Source organism: Anopheles darlingi, chromosome 3 (assembly GCF_943734745.1).
Source record: "Anopheles darlingi chromosome 3, idAnoDarlMG_H_01, whole genome shotgun sequence".
Taxonomy (NCBI): Eukaryota; Metazoa; Arthropoda; class Insecta; order Diptera; family Culicidae; genus Anopheles; species Anopheles darlingi.
This window is the reverse complement of record NC_064875.1, coordinates 16,879,697-16,902,966: the sequence shown is the minus strand read 5'-3', so window position 1 is coordinate 16,902,966 and position 23,270 is coordinate 16,879,697. Positions and strand designations below refer to the sequence as shown.

Here is a 23,270-nt window from a genome sequence, read left to right as displayed (position 1 = left end):
TAGCCCACCAATTGATGTCAGTTTCCGGTTCCGGTTGAGTTAATCCTTTTATCGATTGTCGGCAATCGGGTCCCCTGCCCTTTCTCCATCCTCGTGCACCGGACCACCGTCTACTGAAAGCCATAAACCTCCCTCTCCGGGCGCATCCTTGCGGTGTTCCTCGCTTTCCGTCCTCTGTATCTCTCTCTTCGTAGTAGAACCTCCACTGGACCGATAATCACTGGGCAAAGTAAAGTTTCGCTTCAACTTCTTCTTCCTCCTGTTCTCTCTTCTCACCTCTTTCCTCCGCATGTTGTGACTTATCGTTCCGTACGGCCTCAGGCGAGGAGTTTGTCTTGGTCGACTCGTTCGTCCTTCAGTTCGTCCTCCAGTCTTCGCTGCTCCACTCAAAGCACAACGTTTATTAGCTTAGGCAGCCGGGCGCTAGAAGGGGAACACGATAAAGTACACGAGTATCGACCGAAGGGAAACTCCGGGCAACCCCTCCTCTCCCCTAAAACACGGACGCCAACACCCGAACGGGCGGAGAGGAAAGAAATAAATTAATTCTATCAGAATTAATTGGCCAAGAGATGCGTTCGTCTCGGGAATGTGCCGAACGGGGAAACACCGTCAGGAACAAGGGACCATAAAGAGCGGGGCGAAAGGGAGAGGAGGTACGCTGAACACTTGTGCGCTCGCAGAAGCGTGAAGAAAATCGGAAGCAATTTGCCTCCTCACCACCACCACCATCGAGACCAATCGAGAGAAAGAGAATCCGAAGGACCGAGAAGAAAAGGAGGAGGGTTGTTGTTGCTCCACCGTTCCCATGTTCCCGGCAAATGAGTCCGAATTTACCAAAGTGTTTCAATAAACAAGACCAAATCAGCTCTGGCAGCAGCTGGCTGGCTGGCTGGCTGGCTGGCTGGCTTGGTGTGGAGCATGGTAATGTATTAATCCAATGGAAACCTCGCTCATTACGGTTACGTCAACTCAGCACCACCTGCCCAACGGTCTGTGGTTCTACTCGAGGGAATTATGAGACCAAAACACACTGATAAACTCGCACACAAACTCTACACGCTCCTGCCTGCCTGCCTATGTGTGTGTGCAAAAAGTTGTAACAGTGCTTCAAATCATCAATTCCCATCTTAATAGATAGAGGTTGAGTTGGCCGATAACGATCTTTACTGCCTCGTCTACTGCCTCGGACATTACTATTACTACTAGTACTACTACCACCACCACCAGCAACCGAAATCGGATAACGTGAGGAGAGGATGAGGCCCGGGATGACCCTCCACTCAGCGGTACAATCAATTTAGATTAGCGGCAATCAAATCGTATTGCCAGCGATTAATCTCATTTCCGATAAAATTCCCACGTAATTCGCGATCAACGCACCGACCCCGTGATGCCCCCCGTGCCCACCAGAATACCGCCAGTGAAATGCTGTTCTTTTGCTGAAAAACGCAAACGCAAACGGCAGTGAAAATGGAGGGAGAAAATGCGGGGATGAGCAACTGCTGCTGATTGCTGATGAACGCGCTGCCGTTGGTTGATTTCCACGCCCCCCGGTTTCCAGCGGGAGAAATGCATCAAAGGAAGCGCTGAACTGCGCACACCGAGCGAAGAGCGTCGCCGTCTCTGGTTCGGCTCGTGGCTCGCTATGATGCCGATGCTGGGATGCTGCTGCTGTTTGGTGCTTCGCTGCTCTGAGCCGATCATTAGCACCGGTTTTACATCAAATTAGTGGCATGTAACATGCTTTTAGCGTGGCAAAGAAGATTGGCATGATGGTGTGACGCGGGGGTTTGCAGAACCGTGGGAGCGAACCGGCATGGCCGCGACCGGTCCTGTGCTGTGCTAGCAATCCCCGGCCAGAGCCAGCCGACTGCAAACTAGAGCGTCACAGTCGGATTGTAATATTAGTTGGTTTCATCATCAACGGTTTGTCGTGATCGTGTTTTGTGCGGAGGACATTAGAATTATGGTGGAAGTAAATTAAATAAATTTGCATATAAGCGAAACTTCAATTTTGTTGCTTTTTCGATAAAGGATTCAATGGATTTTCCACTAATACTGTGAGCACTCAGAAGTCCTTGTTAATTTCATATACTAATTTTCATTTTTGGCGTGGCAACACAATATGAAATCGATGCAGCTGAAACACAATCGGTACATTTTACTAGTTTGTTATTAAAAAATAACATATTATATTTATTGTAGTACTGAATCTTGTGAGAGCAGATATTAAACACAAGGTATAATGAAAATACATATTAAATATCAGACAGTCTCCTATCATTTCCTTCTAACAATGTCTTTGAAGACAATGGGGTCTCAAAAAGGTCAATAACGTGTGTTCGTGGTATTGGTATGTATCACATGCACCACCTGAAGTCACTAATCAAAATATTATCCATTCGCAGCCAACTCCCCATGCTGCCATTTCTCAGGTAGCTCATGTTTTTTTCCGAATTCCGAGAAAAAATCATTACATATCTTTCACAGCAATCCAATCAGCAATCCATTTTCTGAAACTGTCATCGGAAGTGCACCTTTCATCAGAAATTCCTCAGAACTGGTTGAACATCTGGCTTACGACATTTTGCAAATCGTTTTTAATCGATATTAAAACATTTGACATGGACATTCTATAGTTGAAACTCTCGTTCTCGTTATTATCATCGTTCTTCTGGAAACTAATCAACATTCTAGAAATTTTTCCAAGGATACTAACATTTAAAACAGTCAAGTCACGTCATTGTGGTTGCCGCCAGCATCCCTCTTCATAGAATAGTATTTATTAACTTTTTACCGAGAAAATGATCGCACAGCTGGAGAATGGTCGCCACTGTAACTTCATTAATTCAAAGTCGTCGAATACGTTTCAGGCAAAAAGAAGCATAAAAGCTCATACTACCGTATACATACTTAATCAGGATCATTCTTTAGCATTTTAATTTGAATATTGGATGGATTGATATTTATGATTTCAAAAGAAATCTGTAAACTGACGAAGAAGCGCTCAGAGAGTAGATTTTATAAACGATTCGTTTTTGCATAAACCAAACAATGAACCAGTGGACAATTAATATCATGTTTTGAATAATATAATGAAAAAATCATTCTATCATAAGATTTATTTTACGGAAGTCGGCAAAATTCCAGAAGAACTTTAAACAAATCAAATTCTATTGCAAATAAATGAAAACCATTGTCGCTGTTGAAATGGAAGAACCTACCTCATATATTATGATAAGCATGAGTGACATTCCAGAGCTACCATAAACTTCCTTTACTCAGGAGCGCTACTACTACAACATATTTGAATGCCGTCACATATCCTCGGCTCAACAAATCACTCTGTTAGACAGTAAGGCTTCTATTCCAGGACAAGGGAGAGAAGTGAAGGGAGTTTGCACAGATTTCCGTCACCCCATTGTCACGTTCCGTTAGAAGGTAAACACTGTACACCTGTACGGAATGGCAAATGGCGAAGACATTGAATCACGCCCATGTTCAATTATGCATCTTACATGAATGCTGCATAAATGATAAAACAGTTCCCTCCCTCCAGGCGAAAATCATTCCGTTGTCTGGTTTCCAGTGGATAGTCCGCGAGGGGATTGGCCTGGATTGGGGAGCCCTTCGCTCCTAGCTACCAGTGACACAAAAGCACTCATCAGCACCCGGCATGATCCTCGGCCCCGGTATCAATCGATTGTGCGGCAATGAAAAGCAAACAATGGCCGGCGGCGGCGGTGGCAGCAGCGGCATCATCGTCCTCGTCGTCGGCTCGTTCGCGAAACTAATGGATTTATTGTGTAATTATGTGATAACTATTGCAAATGATCAATTATGGAAGCATGCTTTTTATGCAAAACGCCTCCCAAAAGGCCCGACCCGGACCGATTCACGCAATGCACACTCCTCACACACACACACACACACACACATGTGATGGTGCACTACTACTACGGCCACCATTAGGCCGAGAATTGTTTCGATTGTTTGTTCAACCTCCCCGTAACCCTGGCAACCACTCCAGAGTGCTCTGGAGTGTCCTCGTGCACCTCGTCGTGGTCTGGTGCTGTTGCACCACCAGAAATTGGAGGTTTTGTTGTTTTTTGATGGATTTGATTACAAACGCATTAATTATAAATATCCACTTCCGGCCACGGCGGATCGGGATCGAGCTTGTGCAACGCAAAAGGCCGGGTGGCCAGCTACCCGCTTCTTTTTTTATTCACCTCCGCCTATCGCCAACGCCAGCGAACCGAACCCCTTTTTTATCGCCTGCGTTTGGTTTTGAAAAACAATTACTGGATAATGCAGCAGGAGATAATCGTGTTTGCGTTGCATTTGCTGTGGTACACCATCAATTATGGTCATCGATGCCGATGGTTTGCGTGGTTTCCTGGTGGTGGTGGTGGTGGTGGTGGTGGTGGTGGCGATGGTGGTGGTTTTCGCTTCGATTTTCGATCTCACACATGATGGTGAGGTCCTGCGAGAACGCTAAACGTGGAATCCAATCGAACTAAATTGGATCAAATATCTATTACATCGTTCCGCTCGGTGGTGCTGCCTTTCGCAAGTGTGTGTTTGAATGAATAGTTCGATTAATTAAAAAGGGGCTGACGACTAATGCGGCTACATGTATGCATGTTGATGGCTGTATTACAATCGAAAACGCGAATGCGAAGAAAAAAAACAGAAACGAAAGGATCACGGGAATGGAATGTGATTTACATTTCAAAATGGTCACACTATACCACTCATCACGTTTACTTTCGTAATCAACTGGAAAGAAGCCAATGTTCGTGCATGCCACTTCACTCACTCTCGTCGAGTGCCAGAGATTGCACGCGAAACCTCCCGTAGCTTACCGGCATTAAGTTCAATGTTCTAGCCGCAATGTCTTCGCTTTCGGTGGCGCAAAAGCGTGAGCTAAAACCATTAGAACTAAAGAACTCGAAACACACTTAAATTGCGTCGCTACACTTTCTCTCTCTTCACTTTTGCACAAAACAAAGCGACGAAACGACTATCATCCCCGGGACAGTGCTCGGTGACGAGCGAAAAGCGCAGAAAAAACACGATTTTCCAGCAGCAACAGCAGCAGGAAAACGGATGCACCAGCCGTACAGATCGCTCCGTTGTTGGTCCGTTGTTGCTCTTCCAAACAAAGCAATAATCCAAATGGAATCAGCTAATTTGGCAAATGGTTGCCAGGCCAATCTACCGGCCGCCGCTGGGGGGGCGCCGGCACACGTGCCCTAGACGCCACCATTCCTCCCCTTGATCAATTGAGTGCCTTTTCGCGGAGGGGGGGGAGGATTATGAGAAAAAATGCCAGCTAACCTTGTTTGGCCTGCCTGCCCGGTGGCATCTTGCGATGATGAGGATGATGATGATGACGCGGGCTGGAAGGAGGGCTGAAAATCCGTTGCACGTTTCATTCTTCGCTGGATGGATCGTTGGGGCCGGGCGTTCGTATGTAAAGCGATGTCAATCGCTCTGATCGTGGGTTTGCTGTTTTGCCCGGGCGGTCTGCTTTGGCACCAATCCACTCACCCGCGAGCGATCAATCGGGAGGAGGAGTTTTTCTTTTTGATTCTCCTGAGCTGAGAGGCTCTTTTGACATAGCGTACTCGATGATCAATTTGACTAATTTAATTGGGAATTCAATCTGGAGAGCGATTATTGAACTAGTGAGGGTTTTGTACTGGTGCTAGTGTTGGTGCTAGTGGCCTTGTAGAAGACTTTCGAGAGACCATCGAACATACTTTGCTATTTGTGACAAGAATGCATTTCTGCTTAGATTGTTTCGTTGGATTATGGATTTAATTGTTTGATAAATAATGTTTCTCTTTTTCTTTTGAAATCCTACTTGTCTTATCTTTATTTTAATTTAAGTGACATTAAATGTTCGCCTTCAGGCTATACAATACTAACTCAAATCTATTAAACTTAAAACCTAAAGAGAATTGAACGAGTTGTACAGAGCAGCTTCCAACAAAATGAATGAACATCCCGTTTCTGTATTTTTTCCAACATTGTTCCAACAACACACTTAATTTTTTATAATATTTTATGCAAAACGTGAGCTAATTTGATTTCATCGGCAAAATAGAGTTACTAAAGGGTTGAATTTTGATGTTCGAATTGACGTTTGCTCCCTTCCATGAACTGGCCCTACATAGGTTTGTTCCAGCTGAATGCAACAACGAACGGCTCAAGTGGAAAATTGTGGAGTTGAGAAATTCCTGCCTATTTGGATCGTTTTCGTAAATATTTAAAGAAATATGAAAGCTTCTCAGCAGATTAGGGTCTGAATGAGAAATCTTCAATTAAACAGTTACAGAAACCGTAGATGCAAGAATGGTGTTTGCTATCAGTAAGCAACTTAGTTTGGTAATTGATGCATTTAAAACATTAGTTAGCAATTCTTTCGCGCGGATAGTATTCCGTAAATCAAAGTAACCATACAAAATGTCGCTCTCCTCAATCTGCTGATTCCAAGCCATGGGATTATGCTGATAATGAGGAGTTTGCAGCACAGTGAGGAGTAAAACTCTTGCGAATCGAATCGTGCTTCAGAAAAACAATCGAAAATCCACCCCGTCCAACCGATCTCCATTCGCATTCGCGTTAAATGGTTTTCTCCTCGCGGTTTTCTCCGGTTCAACTGCCACTCCTACTTCACCTCCACTCACGCTCACGCGAGATAAAACGATGAAAAAAAGAAGCTTTCCAGAGCGCCTAAATGCCTAAACAATGGTGTGGTTCGCCACTCGCCTTCCATCCCTCCATCGCTCCACCAAAGGGAGCTTTCGCGTCTTTTGTTCGTGTGACGACGACAACGCTTTGCTGCAACGGAGAGCTCCACGCCACGCCAGGCCCTTGTTATCCTCGCCTAAGCCCACCTCGAAGACACCCCGGCATGCATGAAACCCTTACGATAAAGGCCTCATCCCTCCCACCAAACACATTGTTTGTCCTTTTTTTGTGTCCTTGTGTCTCGAGCAGTCGGTCGCCGAAGGATACTGTAAAGCAAGAGAAAGAGAGAGAAAGAGAGATAGAAAGGCGAATCGCTGGCCATCGCTTCCCACGTGGAGGCTCGCGTGTCACTTTTGCCCTATCTGGCATACCTGCGACCACACACACACAGACACACAGCTGACGACGTTTTCTCTTAGGATTTGGGGATCTGACGTGGTGCTGGGGCGAGCTCGTGTGATGAGGTTTGGGATTTTGATCTTTTTGTTTTCATCCAACACATCGTCATCGCCGACGTCGTCATCGTCGTCGTCGTTGTGCTCCCTCCATCCAGTTCGCTTTCGCGCCATACCGCGATGGCGGCATTTTGGTGTCGATTCCGTGCCTAACGAGCGGCAACCATAGAGCCCGCTGATGTCCCGCGTTTTTTTCCAGTTTTCAAACAGAGAACAAGAAGCTGAAGGAGAGAGAGCACGTGGCGTTTGAGATGTTCTTGTCCTTCGAACGCCACAAACACTCACATACACACGAGCGCACCATTGTCTCCGGATGTTGGTCACTAGGGTACGCTGGGATATGGTCCTTAGACGCTGCTCCCCTGTCGCCAAGGGTGGCAGATGGAAGTGGCTTTGTTTGTTTTCCTTGTGGCCACGAGCCCGCCTCTTGTTTTATCGCATCTCCTCTCAATGGCCTCTAGGCGGCCTCTTCGTTAAACGCCCGTTATATTTCTTAGGGGCCACTTCACGAGTGTCATTCATTTCGGTCCTCGTTGTTGTTGTTGTTGTTGACTTTAACGTTGTCTTCCGCTGCGATTGACTCCTTTGTTTCGCCGTCTTGGAGCTTGTGCTTTCGTATTCGTTATTTTGTTCTCTGTTTTTGCTGTAATTTTTTTGCTTCCATACTTAAAAAAGGGCACATAAAGTGACGTTGCAACTCATTATGGGGTTCTTTGTTTGTTATTATCGTTTTAAAAACTGACAATAGATGGTACAACAGTTCAGTGTAACGATATTTCAATCATTCTCCTCTACTCTATTATGATCCATCGATGAAGTCAACCAACGACTACTTGAATACACAGTTAATCCATCATTCCACTCCCAAAGCATGTTTTGGGACAGCAGGATAATAGTTATTAGCCGGTTGGAAGTAAACTGAATAAATCAAAGCCCAAAGCCGTGAACCAAACTTTCGAAGGTTTCGACACTTCGCAAAATACACACACACACCCCAACACACTAAACGCCTCCCAGTCTCCCTTTGAACGCTTATTGTCCCCCAGGAATCTGTATCGACAATCGAGACAAAAATCGAGCAAATCGCTCTGTATATATCGTCGTTGGTCTGGCCGGAAAGCGATTAACACAACGGTGACCCTCCCGTAGTCGCGCTGGCCATCCGGCTCGGGCGCTCGGGGTTCATGTGCAGCACGTCCTCCATCGGAAAAGAGAAGCACCGGAACCGGTTGCGAACAAAACCGCGAACTGTTTCACTCCAGACAGACGACGCGTTGCCCGTTGCGGCGGAGATGGCGAGGAGAGGAGGGGAGACTAAGCTTTTCCGGCTCAACTTGTTCACAGTGCAAGAACGTCCCTATTGGGTCGCTTTGTGTCCCAAGCGCAAACGAGCCCTGCCCTGGCGTCCTTTGCAGGCAGGAAATCTAAACGATGTGGTCACCGGGCACGGGCAGATGCACCAACGGCATTCGGCAGCAGCAGCAGAGCAGAGGGTCCAGTGCAGTGCATTCGCGGACGCAAGACCGCGGGGCCGGTGGTTTCGATGGTCGTATCCGGTACGACCGAATGGGAACAGTGGAAGCGATTACTTACTCCGTTTAGTTGAGGGTTTTCGTCGAATTCGTGGGGAACTTTCAGGTACCGAGCAGTTTGTAATGAGTTTTCGGGGCTTTTTGTCACAACGTGAAAAATCCCGTTTTCCGTGTGAATGTTTTTAGTGTAATAATTTTGTTGATAAGAACCTCTCATCGTTATTTTGGAGTGTTTTTTATTTTTATTTTTTTTCGCAAATCCTCGTCATAAAACGGATTTGCTCATTGTCTTTGTCGCGCGTAGAAGCAACACGCCACACGTGATGTGTGTGTGTGTGTGTGAACCGCTCTATTCCTGGAAAATGTTCTTCATTAGCGACACCCCCCAAACCACGGAGCGCCACATCGCCACATCGCCCTTCTCAGTCAGCCATAACCGCGGAAAACGATCATAGGAGCCGACGACCGGCACCTGGGCCGGTTCCGGTTGGCTAGTGGCTTCGATGCCACACACACACACACGCGCACGCACGCATGCCATCGAGTTCGTGCTAACCGGTTAGCAATAGATGCTGCTGCTGGTGGCTCGCTGGCTGGCTGCTTGGATCCTCAATCTTGTCTCGTTTTTGGTTTAATTTGCTTTTCACGGATGCTCGACCGTTTCGACACGGACTATGGTAAAGGGACTCTAGTAAAGGGAGGGTGTTTTTAGCGGGAAGCAAAGGGAGAATGGAGGTAGAAATCCAAAAACCAATAACCGAACACGATCGAACATCACGGCTCTCGACACTGGGACCGTGTCCCGGGTTCCGGGTCCCAGGAGCCGGAACATGGTTTCATGGACAGCAGCATCGGATTCGCCCCGGGTTTCGGGTCAAACCCGGGTGACACTACGGCGACACCAGCGCGAACCCAGAAGTGGTTCGCTGTTTGCTCTTTTGCAACGCCTCGCTGCCTCATAGCGAGCGTCGTACGTCGAGGTGTGTGTGTGTGTGTTATTGGATTTCATTTTTGTTCTTCTTGCTTAAATCAAATAACGATAACATTCCGAGAAGTCGAGTGGCGAAATCAAAGCTGACTTTAGCAACCGTTTGCCAGCTCAAGTTGAAGTTGCTGAAGGGTCCGCTACGGTTCTGTGGATGCTGTAACGCGTTTTAAAGGCTTTCATTCGATTGAGGGCTATTGTCTGCGATCTGTAACAGATCAAAAGCATTCAGTTTGGATTGTAAATTTCGCGTAAGATGACTATTTAGAGTACGCAAACATTCATAGAGTTGTACAGCTTTCAATTGCTAATCGAAAATGTGTTGCTGTCTTTTATGTTGAAATTGGAATTTGAGGAACAATTGGGTTTATTTATTGAAAAAATGGGAAACAAATAAATGGAACGTTGTATTAGTGTTCTCGAAATAAGCATGAGCCTACTTAGAGATAGAACACTTATTTTAATTAATTGCCATTGCAAATTCTTTTCCTTGTAAATGGATCAATTTGGGATTAAATGCAACGTTAGGTAAATAAGTTAGTAATTCCGTCAGTAAGTTTTTGCGAAAACAATTCCAATACCAAGTTATAAGGTTTTACGAATTAAAAATCTTTTGGTGAAATAAAACGATAGGACTTAGTAACCTGGATGTCATGCATCTCGACCTAACCTAAAAACTAATCAAGCTATGCGATGCTGTTACCAATTCCTGCAAACGATGGAAGTGAAAATTCATTAGTGAGCAGTACAAACATCTGTTGATGGGCTTGATCTCCAAGTAAAACGCATGAGATCAATGAATCAAATGAGCATAACATACATGAGAAGGTGTTGGATTGCTTAGTATTGGCAAAGCGAAAATTACACAAAACTTATCAAAAACTCCAAAATTCGCCAATGCTTTACTCGTATGTTTCGACAGTTGAATGTTATTGCTTTCAATAGAAATTGATTTGAATAAAATGCTCACAAACTGAAATCTGATTCCTCTTAAGTTATAAAATATTTTATATGTAAAGGCACGCATAGTCCACATTGCACATTGCCAAATTCCATTTTCGAATAGCAAACCCCTAAAACTTTGCTTGAAAACAGTTTTTATTTTTTCTAGAATTATTTTCGAAACTACGATGCAAACTCATTTCACCTCTTTTTCCTATAGGGCCGAACAAAATTTGGTCTCTGACCATTTACATCATAACCGACCACAGTAATAAACTATTTTTTTCTCAACTAGCAAAATGAACCTCCGCCACATTGATGTGCTAAATTTTTACCATTCCGTAAACTTAATTAAAAACTAGCGAGAGGAAATAATTTTGGAAGCGAAATCCATTGGGACGAAAAAGCAACGCTTGCCACTCGCCACAACCCAAAAACCATATCTCACTGCGTATCGCGCAAAAACTGTGGTCGTGCCTTCCGGGAACTGGAACCTGGCTTGGATTCTGATTTAGAGAGCGAAAGAGAGACCGTTAGCGACTCATCTTCACTGCACCAGATCACGTACGTACATGTGCTCGAATCAATTCGTTCTCGGGGACTTTTCATCGCCGGACTGTTTGGTGCCGGATATTACTGGTGCTGCTTGCATGGCGCCATAAAACACGCCATGCCCGTTGAATGTCCCATGTTTGACTTGACCACCAATTTACGAAACCACTCCCAACATCTCGTCCAAACGCCACGGTCACATTCGCATAAATAAAATACTTTTAATTAAATTGAATCGTTTTATCGAGGACGACATTCAAACGTGCTGGACGCCATCGTCGCCATCGTCAGACGGCGCTGACGTTTTTCTTCCTCCCCTCGACCATTTTTTGATGATCCAATGGGCAATAAAAATGTAAAATTTGCACAATAAAGAACGCAAAATAATCGAATCAAACGCAAAGCGGCCAACATTCAACATGCGCACCCCATGCATGAATTGATGTTTGTACTAAACGCTGTACTAAAGTTCCCCGTTCCCGGTTTCCCTTTTCAGAGTACCACATTCTCCATTGCAAATCCTGCGTATGGTGATGCGTTCGAGTGGGAGGAATTATAAATTACCAACTAACGGATCGCTACCGACGATCGTTTCCTTATTACCATTTTATTCGCTTTTCGGCCCAAAAATATGCCTTCGCGTTGTCAATGGCAGAATGGGCCCATCGAAAGGGGAGCGGCTGAATATTAAATAAGTTTCGCATAAAAACCAACCCACCTACCCAACCAACCAACCCCCCCGCGGGAGGACCAACGGACCAGAGCAGAAGCGAAAAGTTTTTTTTTACAACCGACCATAAATGGATTATCCGTCCGAATCCGTCTGTAATTGTGCAGTCGACCGACCGGCAGACGAACGGAATGGAAGCATTCCGAAAGAACGGAACGTTGCTGCCGTGCGCTTGGTAGCTTCAAAGGTGATCCTCCTCCACCTTTCTTAGCACCCGAAAAGACACGACGAAACCGGCAGTTCCCCCCGCAGGGGATCTGTTCGCGAAACGGGAAGTAAATCTCGTTACTCGAGTGTTTAGTATTCAAATATCAGACGACGAGCCCCAACGACAACGACAACGATGACGACGACGACGACGACGACGAGAATTCTGAGGACGGTCGTTGGTGATGATACCCCGAGGCCTTTTTAACCCCTTTTTTGTCGTCGCTCATCATCATCATCATCACCACGAGAATGCTGGAAGAAACCGAAGAAGAATCCCGGGATGTTGAGGAGCTACCACAGAGGAAACGAGTCACCCGGATCGTCACTGTCACCATCGTTAAGCGAAGCAGACCCCCGGACTTTAACTCTTTGCCCACTTTTTTCGCTTTTCTACGCTTTCCTGCTGGAACAAATTTGCATCAGTTCAGCCAGTCTTCAAAGCCGCAGATTTGCGTGGCGGAAACCGGGACCCAAAGGACCAAGGATTGGGCGCGTTTGCTCGATAAATCCAATATTGAATCTCATCAGCTCTCATGGGCTGACCAGCGAGTGGCCGTTCGCTTCTCATTCGCGGACAGGCTGTGACATTCTTTAGTGCCTCTTTTTGCTCTGTTGTAACTCTCAGCTTCACCTCAGGGTTCTAAGCCTTGAAAGGGTCAACATAGGCAACATAGGGAGGATGTCGGTGTTTTGGAGCTGAATTCTGGAAGGAAAGGAGTTCCGAAGACGGTAGCAGAATAAGCAAGCAATCTTGAATTAGGTAAGGAATATGTTAGTACTCTGCTCAATTGCTTGTAGTATTATTAGTGAAGTAAGTTTATAGAAAGAACAGAACCTAGAACTAACGGCTTTGCACAAACTAACACGTAACATCGTAGAGCATATTTCTCTGCTTATCCAAACCCCAATTAGTTTATAGCATCAGGTTGTAATATATCAAAGTATCGTTTTCAAACCAGGTTCAAAAGTGTCGTTGAAACAACCGAAAACTGATATTGAATTGAATATCTAACTGTCTAGTTGATCGCTAAATTTGTAACTACATAATCTATGCAAATCCTCTACTCATTCAATTAATTCTAGCAATAAAAGAATAAAGCTGAATAAATTATAACATCAAGCCCATACCCAAGATTAAATTCTGTTTCAAGTTAACGGATATATCTGCATATCAAGTATCATAATCCTAAGAATTAAGAACAGCTGTATAGATTCCCACAGTACATATATTCACCCTGATTCGTGTTCTATAAAAATGACCCTAACACGATTCCATTAACCAGTACAAAGAATGTTTCACTAGCAATAAAACTGTCATTAAAACGTGAGGCTTATCGCTGCACATACTACCTATTTTATGCATTTATGCCCTCCAATCAACTCCCATCAGGAACTGCATACATGGGGATTATCCTTCTCGTTGCTACGGATTTAAACCATGCCAGTAAACATATTCTTATCTTGACCTGATTTCTCTCTCTCTCAACATGCCCTGTCCCATGTACACCACACTCGCTGCAGCCGCCACATGGAATTACCGGTGGGGACAATGGGGATAATTTATTTTCTTTCGTCTTCTATTCCGCCTCACGCTCCTCGTCCCTCTCACCGTTTAACCAGAGGATGTACGAAGAATATGCGTATTTGCTGGGGTAAAGTATGAAGATCTCTTTAAAAGAAGAAATCCATCCCAAAACCCCACCAGGGGGACCTGTGGGGAGAGCAAGTTTCCAGACACAAACACCACAAAAAAACAACCAAAATCCCATCCTCTCTCTTCCACACACACACGCACACACCCACGAGCTGCTCCGGAAGGCTCCGTGGCCATTATTGCTGCGGAGATTTTTATTCTCCCATTTGCCCTGCAATCCACCACCATTCCTGGTTTTGTACGAGCAAAACAAACGAAATGCAAGGAGAAAAACGACGACGAAGACGACGACACAAAATGGACGACTGGCTGGCTGGCTGGCTGGCTGGAATGAGGAAATATTGTGCCGAAAATAAATCGCATCGTTTAACGCCTTCGTTTCCTCTCTGCTGCTGCTGCTGCTGCTGCTCGAGGGATAGAAAAGCTGCTCAATTCAAGTCTCGTCTCGCCAGCACTGCCAGAGTGGTGTAGCAGCATCCTGACTGCAAGCTGCTTCCATTTCCGTTTTACTTTATTTCACCGCTTTCTATCCAACGGACCCTTCCGGTCGCTTGCATTCCCTCCTCAGCCCTCTGAACAAGCAGGTTCAGTATATAAATATCCTTATCCGGACAGTTCAGAAACCCATTGAGCCGAATCGAATGCGAATGTGTTGCCCTTCCACCGAGTAGAAAACTTTTTCACCGCCAGAAAATCCTCGCTCCAAAACACACACACACAGCACACACACACACTTGCACGAGGGAATATTTAAACCCACAACAAATGCCTCTATATTTTAACCAAATCTTGCTGCTCGCCACCTTCTCCGGGCGAACTAAAGCGTCGCTCTGCCGTTCTCGAAGGCACCACCTCTGGGACCGATTCCCCTTCTCCGCCTCACCACCCTAGCTCGAGCTGGTTGCTAGCTGTCTGCCTGAGAGACCGGACCGGAGAATTGCAATGGATCGGAAGAAACGGCTCTTATCCACCTGCGGGAGGAGCGAGAAGGAGGGGTGGGCTTACCGAAAGGGGATGAAGCCCGGCTCTGGCCATAAGACGAAACTTTTCCATCAAGGCGCCCAACCGCCAGGATGATGAGATTCCGGCGTTCCGACGTTCCGGCTTCCGCTGCCTCTTCCCAACTCACTTTCCAATCAATGCAATCTTGTGCTGGCTCGCTATCAATTGATCTCTCGAACATCACACACACACACACACACACACACACACACACACACCGGTACTGCTCCTTGGCCAGGACTTGCCAAAGAGATCACACAGAAAACGGAACTCTGGTGCCTTGGTGCCTGGTTTCCATACCATATCGCTTCTCGTTTTTTTATTTTTATCTTTTATTTTGAGATCATTTCTCGACTCGAAACCAATCGCAGCAGCACACCGAAGCACCAGTTGATACACCTACAACATCGAATTCGACGTCATCCCGTCCCCCCCATCCACGCTGGGGAAAGTGTCAACTTCATTTTCCAGCTCGTAGACGAACGAACTCCACCGGCACACCGGCCCCAAAGGTCCCAAACTTCATCAAATCCCGACATCCGGGCAGCCCGTGTTTTCCGCTATCCGCGGTCTAAACTTTCCACCTGCTTTGCTTTCGTCCTTCTTTTGCTTGCTTCGGGAATGGGCGCGATATGATATGTCCCCCGTTGTCCACACCTGAACCCTTCGCCTTTGATTGTTTCGGGCCTTGGTCCAGTGACAGATTTTTATTGGAGCAGGAAATTCGCAACAACATAAAGGGAGAGAGAGAGAGAGAGAAAAAAAAACAAAGCAAACCGGGACAAAACCATAAATCAACAATCGAATTGAATCGGAGCGTGTGATCCGTGTGTGTGTGTGACCATTGGCGGTGTTGGTGGCCACCATTCTGTTCATAATTTATCGCTCGCTGACGGGGGGGGCGGGCGGGGGTTACGGGTTGGCTTTCCGGCCGGTACACACCGTCAATCATGCACCGTTTGTTCCGAAAGGAATATAGGAACGCTACATCTCGTTTGTTTTTTTTTTGTTATCGCGTTTGTGTTCATCTCTCTCGCTCTTTCTCTTCCTCAGTGTCCCTCGGTGCATTCATCAACGGTAATGATGCCCGGTGCTGGTGCTGGTGATGATGACGATGAGCGCAATTAAAATCAGCATTCAAGTGTGCGTTGGGCGTTTTTATTGTTTTGGCATGTTGGAAAGGGGTTTTTTTTGCCATCCAATTTACAATACACCGAGGCTGCGTGCAGCTGTCAGTCGGGGCAGGCGAGGTGTGTGCCCATCAACACTCAGAGCACTAATCCCGCTATTTAGCTGCACGGTTGCTGCACAGCCATTTTTGCAGTATCTATCCATAATTCATGGATCACTATCTGGCATGTGGCTGGATATTCTATTCGCTCTACACACACGCACACACCACTAGCAAACGTTAATCCATTGAACCACACCTGGATTTTAAAGCCAGACTCCAGCGCCAACCTCGATAGACGGTTAAACTTTTAATCTCCGGCCACAGCGGGTAATGCCACTATGGGAGCCAAGCGCACAAGCGCATAGATGTAGAGTAGAACGGATCGCAGTAGCTTCTGCTCCGGAATTGACGCCTATACGGACGCCACATTGCCTTGCCAATTCCAGTTTTTTTTGGAATACTTGGCAAGAACGGCTTCCATCACGCCCACGCCCCCGGCCACAGTGGGATTAACAACCGAAAAGCAAATTTACATACGTTTTCAATTACATCATCATGCCACCGCGAGTCCAAGGCAGGATCGGATTTTTCGGGGGGGTGTTTTCGGTTTCGCTTTTGCTCGTTCCTCGTTTGCCATTGTGTGTCCCTTCCTTTTGCGCCACTTTTACTCACATCCTCACACACACACACACACACACACACACACTGACTCACACATGTGTGCTCGCTCCCGCCATTCACATAATCAACATCCGTTTATCCGTCCCAACCCCGTGGATCTCCCTTTTTCTCCGTTTTTTTTATCTGGGTGCGATGGTGCGCGAAATTGTCACATAAAATGTGCGATTTTCACATTTCATTTTGTTCTATTTCCCGGCAGCGCACTCTCTCTCTCTCTCACACTAACACTCACACACACAAGCTATACGAAATCACATTCCGATAGCACATTCCCAGGAAGTGTCCTCGCACCCGTCCTCGCACCCTTTTCGCCACACGTTATGTTTGGTTTGCACTCTTTCGTTTCGTTTGCGCCACACTCGTCACGAGCCATTCCCTCGATAGCATCATAAAAATTTCAACGGACCACACCGCGACCACACCACTGCACTCTCTTCTCCTTTCCTCTGCTACTGCTGCTCGAGGACAATGTTTTTCCACGAAGTGTGGCTTCCGGGTTTTCAATTTTCATTTCTATGCAAATAAAACATGCTTGCCTACATGACACTTCGCGTACGAAAAACCGCGATCACTGTTAGAGGAATTCGACCGGGTGTGTCGGTATATGTGTGTGTGTGTGTGTGTGCTAAGAAGACGACGAAGAAGAATGAATGTAGGTGTAGATAGCGTGAGCACATGAGACACTCTATCAAACCGAGGCGCTGCTAGCGACGACGATGCACAATAGGAGATGCATCCCTTCGCTGTCTGTGGGGGGGGGGGTGGTTGCGAGGAATTTAATCCCACGTGGTGGTCCATCCGGAACGGGGGGCAGCGGGCGGGGAGGCCTTGGCCTGCAGCTGACACTTTTTCGCGGGCATCATGTCGCAGCTTGCGGTGCGGTGTTATCGAATTCTTATTATCCACTTTTTACACAGCGATGATTTGATGTGGCTTTAATGATGTTTCCCCGGTTCTGTTCGGTGTCGTCCGTTTCGTGTGTGAACTGCTGCCTGGTTAGCCTGGCCAGTATCGCATGTTTTGAAGTGCCACTTTCAAGGCAAATGCTGAAGGTTTGCGGAATTGAACACGAAAGTGTTCAGACCGATCGAAGCTCAAGTCAGAACCATATTTTACTCGACAATGGCGGCATTTTTCCTTCTTTTTCGGCATGTTTCTTATAAGTAAAAAAGCGAATATTGTTATAAATCGAAAATCTCTGGAGTGGCTTGAACGACTCAGTTTTTTAAGAATTTCCTGTAAGAGCGTATGAATTTGCGAATAAGCAAAATGAAATGAATGTCGTCATAAATTGTGATTTTTGTGACACTTGATGACAGCTTTCTCGTCATTTCTTTCATAAATTGTCACTAGAAAAGCAGAGCGTTTTTTTTTACAGTTTACTGTTTCCTGTGTTGTGACTTGTTGTGTTGAAACTTTGTAGTTTTGTTGGTTCGTGTCGCCCAAACTTTAATCATTAATTATTGAGAAATCGTGTGATGTAGTTGGCAGTTCAAACACTGAAGACAGTGCGAAGAGAGAGGGAGAGACCGAGAATCATTATTTTACCCTTGCAATCAATTTGATAAACCACATATTTTGAGCACACATTAACCTATCTTTAGTTTTAATTTTAATAATTCTAATGTTTTCCCACCGAAACCAAGCGCAGACATTGACCATACTTCTAATCACATCAGCACACACACATGGACTCTCCTGCGTATTGCTATCCTTAGAGACCATTACCTGATGATGACGTCTTACATTCCAAATGTACACCAGCAACCGTAACAATCACAGGAATCCCTCGATAACGGTGAAGCGAAAGTAATTACAATCTGCGACCTGTTCCAAGTGCAGGGCCGTGACTCGAAAACTAACGACATCACTACACGCTCGCTTCACGCGCACTAGCACCGCGAGGACGAGTTGGAGGGAACTTAGTACAGGAAGTCGGCACTGATCACTGTGACCAGCCCCTGACCTGACCTGTTCCATCTATTCTTTCGTTATTTTTGTTCTTCTGCTTAGATGAAGCCCATCGCGGACCTCCTGCTTGGCCTTCGAATGACATCATTAACAGAGCAGACGGTCGGACGGCTTCCTTTCGGTGTCGTCCATTTCGTCTTCCTAGTGAGTGAGAGGATTGTAATGATGTTGGATGAAGGGCGATGGTTGGTGCTACTGTTTCATCGAGACCACCCGGAGCCGCGAGCAACTGAAGTCAATTAAAATAATTAAACTTTATACTCTTATCAGTTAAATATAACGAGCATGATAATACCTACACAGGCCGGCCCTGGTTCGTCAGTTACCGTCTCTGGTCTACGGCAGCGCCTGCTGAATACAAATAGCGGCATCCGATTGGCACAGCAGGCCATTTGGAGGTCGTTTGCCTTGACGGTCTAGAAGGCTGTGCCCCAATCGGCAATCAAGCGAAGGTCAGTGAGACAATGAAAACTCCCGTTTGGTTGCTTAGCAGAGTAGGTTGCTTGATAACCTTCGAGGAACTTCAGCAAACAGACATCGATTTCGTTACTTAAGTAGTTTGTCAAATTTATCCAGGAAAAAATAAATGCTTCAAGTTGTCAACATAATCAGTCACATCATCATCGACGCCAGGATATGCGTCACCTTGATCCAACTCCACTTCACTTTGGTCCCCTCTTCAGAACAGCACAGGTTGTAATCCAACAAATTAAATCGTTCCTTCCAACCATTCAAGGCACTCAATGTAAAGACATTTTATCTCTCTCATCGCTCTCTCACGGCCACTGGCACTCGTCTGCATTAAAGTCCAGGCCAGCCCCCGGTCAGGCCAGCATCCTGGTCAAAAGGTGGATAACCATCCTGCACCTCGGCTGCGAATGCCTTCAATGTGCCAAGGAATACCTGCTTCCGACAACCTCGCCTCGTCTCGTTTCGTCTCGATTGACCAATTTCCTGAGCCACCTCGTAGCACGGGGGAGGGGAGGGGGACGTAAACATTTGAAGCGGAAATGAAAAGTGCTGGTAAAATTAATTTCCCACCATCCACCAACCCTCCACACTACCTGTCGCATCATTCAGCAGGTTCAGGTGCTGGCCAGAAGGTGACCGTCCGAGTCCGATTTTCTTTCTTCTCTTCCTTTTTTTCGTTATTTATTTAACTTTCGGCACCCAACACAGACACACATACACACACACACACAGAGGAGCACCCGGTAGTAACGGGGGGAGGCAACCATTGCGCTAAACTTTTCCTGGGTTTCGAATTTTCCGGATTTTCCCGCCTGACGCATAATGAAGAAAGGTTGTCCTTTTGTCCTCGTGCCCAAGCGCGCGTGACCGCGAGGAAGGAAAGCGAGGAGGTAGCAAAAAATAAGGTGGAAGAAGATTGGAACCCCTTCTTAGGGACTGTTGCGCTCAGCGTGCTTAATCAGCGCGCACAAACCTAAGATAAATGATGCTGACTATGATTTGAGCCGCAGCGGCGGCTTGTCTATCAATGCTGCTGCTGCTGCTGCTGGTGGTGGTGGTAGGCGTGCAACGTGTGGGGCACACCTTGCTCCCACCACCACCCCAACCAACCGAAATGAACCATCCTTTGCCAGTTAGTTTTAATTACTTCCTGAGTTTTTGGGGTCCTTCCTGTTTTTTCTTTTTTTTTTTTTGTTTTTTGTTTTGCGTCCCCCTTTTTTCGGTTGAAGGAAAACAACTTCCGCAAGAAGCCAAAGCAAGATGGCGACAACGGGGCAGCTCACAACCGTTTTCCGGCACTGTCAACGGTAGGGCGAGTGGCCAGAAAATTGAAAACACGTTGCCGCGTTGTCGGTCGGTCCGTTTCGTTTCAGGTTTTTGGGTTTTTTTTCAGTCCGCGAGGTCCACGAGGCACCGTTCACGGTTCATTTAGGTGGTGGCTCCCCATCCTTGCTGTTTCCTGGTGGGATTGGAAATTAATAGTGACACGCACACCCACTGACTGATGGGCTGAAAGTTGGTTAACCAGTTCTTCTAACCTTTCCCCCTTTAGCTCCCTTTGCGTCATTGTGTTCCGGGAAAGGAGACTGCAAGCTGCGTGTGGCCGCCTTTCCTTTAGCCAACTTTAACCGTTCCCTGCAACCTCGAAATGATTGAGAAACTCCCTTTAAGGGGGTTGCTTAAAAGGGTTTTTTCTTTCTTTCTTTCTTTCTTGCTTTTTTATTTGTTTTAATTTGTCAGAAGTTTTCCACGAAAACCCCCGGGTAGCGGGCAAAACTTTACGCTTACCCGAAAATTTGACCTTTCGAGGTGTTCTGCAGTTCGCAGCCCGGAAAGGTATTCACTTTCATCTTCTTTCGTGAAACAGGTGAAACAGCAAGCAGCACAAAATGCAAATAATCGCGTAACGAACGAAATCAACCAAATGACCCAAAACTGCGTCCACGGTCACCACCACGGGGGTGACCTCGTTTTAGGGGGTGGTGACCGGGGGATTAGATAAGAGAGTGAGAGATGAATTCATTTCCCCGGATTCGGGATGTTTGCCTGGACCAGCGCGAACTTAATGATGGTCCCCAGGAACTGACGGCGATAAGGAGCGAACGAAGCAAGGGAAGCGAAAACGGAGGAGACTTCAACCGGGGGGAAAACGCAAATGAAGCGGAACAAATTTCGTAGAATCGCATTCCGTATCAAGCCTCTGGAGTAACATTTGGTCAACTGACGCCGCCGTGCGGTCGCTCGAGGAAGACGTGAAAAACACATTAAAATCTCCTGACCAACGTAATTTGAAAATGCAGAACGCCGAACGCCGCAACCACAGCGAACCAAAGGTCCAGCGTTCGCTATCGTTATGGCGCAAAATAAATATTAATTTGTTTATCGCGTGGTGGTGTGTGTAATGGAGGAGAGTGGGAAGGGTAATGCATTGAAGGAAGAAAAGGCAAATAAAACAAACAGTTGCAGCACGATACCACCCGGAACCCGCTTCATGGTGCCCTGGGAGCCCGGTTGGGAGCCATGAATTATCTTATGACCCACCCACCCACCACCCATCAGGGAACATATTCCAAACGGCACCGGCAAAAGCCATAAAGACGGTATCGGGACGATGCGCCAGATGCATTTTATACAATGTACCCAAATGCAAAGTGCATTGCGCTGCGTTGCGTTGCGTTGAACCAGTGAGCCGCCGTGGGTGGGTGTGTGTGGGTGTGGGCGAGTGCGTACAATGTACACTTTATGACATATTGATATTGGTTTTGCATTGCAGAATGGATTTTTGCATCGCAAAAAAGGTAAACAAGCAGCAGGAACGGCAGCAGCAGCAGAACCGATCGAATGCTTCACGGTTTCATCTCCGTTTTCCTGTGTTTGAAGTTCGTCCGATGTCCGGACATCGCCCGGGAACAAGACGGGGAATCGCAAAAGCTGTTCCCCTTTTGGACAAATACTACCTTCTGCTCGTTATCTCGAGGGGCACACCGAGTGCAGCTATTGCAGTACAAACACACACACACACACAGCAAATTGTCTTTCCCGCAATGATGAAAGTTAAATAGAATAGACTAGAAATGGCTTCTCTGTTGTTGTTGTTGTTGATTGTAAGCATCCCATCGATTGTCGTTCGGCAAAAGTAGATGCAAATGATTGAAATTGAAATTAAATCAATGTTGCGTGCAGCAGCAGCAGCAGAGCTTGGCCCAAGGGACGACACTCGTACAAAGCCGCTTATGGAAAAACAGACCACCGACCACGACCGGTCCGAACCGAGTTCCCAATCCTTGTATCAAACCCAGAGGTACACGACAGCGAGGACAAGAAAGGTGGGTGAGGGAGTGAAGTTGGAGTACAGATAATAAACATGAAACCAGGGACCCATCACTACGCGTGGGGTGCAAATGAATGTAGGGTAAATGAAACCCTACAGTTCCGATTTAATGAGCATAAATTTATGATCATTAAAACCGGAATTTCGAATGAACTTTTGCGGGGATTGCAATGGTGAGGCGCAGGTTGATGACGATGTCTGTGTGTGTGTATGACTGTTGGGTTGGACGAGGGGTTAAGGCTCCGACACACGAGACCATGTTTGTAAATTGATTGTTAAGCACCAGTTTATGAAAGCTTGCGCGTGCGAGTGTGTGTGTGTGTGTGTCTGGGTGGCGGGAACGGAGGCTCCTGGCAGCCATTTTGTGGTGCAACTACAAGTGTTACATGTTTATTTTTTAATTTTCAATTTTCATCTCATTTCATGCAAGGGGGACAACGAGAAAGGTTATACACTGGTGGTGGTGTCCTATTGTATGCGGTAAGAAGTCTAATAGAAACCGCTAGAGCTGATACCAATGGTTCAAATAAACTTGGGCTTAAACGTTTCTGAGCTTATCCATCGATGATATTGCTTGAATTGGATATATTATATTCTTTTTTAGAACCTTAATTACTATTTTTAACGGACACTTATATTCAAAAACACGATACTAAATTTGACAACTCCACGGACTACTAGATGACGAGGGGCCCAGCATGAGAACGCTGGGGCTACTCGCTTGCTAGAGATCAGACTACTAATGAAACAACTTTTATTATTTTGTTTAAAAACTTTTGTTAAAAAGAAAAGAACCAAATCAAAGGCCCGATTTC

General features: G+C 46.2%; 1 protein-coding gene across 1 annotated transcript in view; it reads right to left on the bottom strand.

The window, feature by feature from the left end:
* The window catches only part of LOC125953375 (pericentrin), a 465,615-nt gene that overhangs the window by 328,517 nt on the left and 113,828 nt on the right, over nt 1–23,270 (bottom strand). The gene's annotated exons all lie outside the window — the stretch shown is intronic.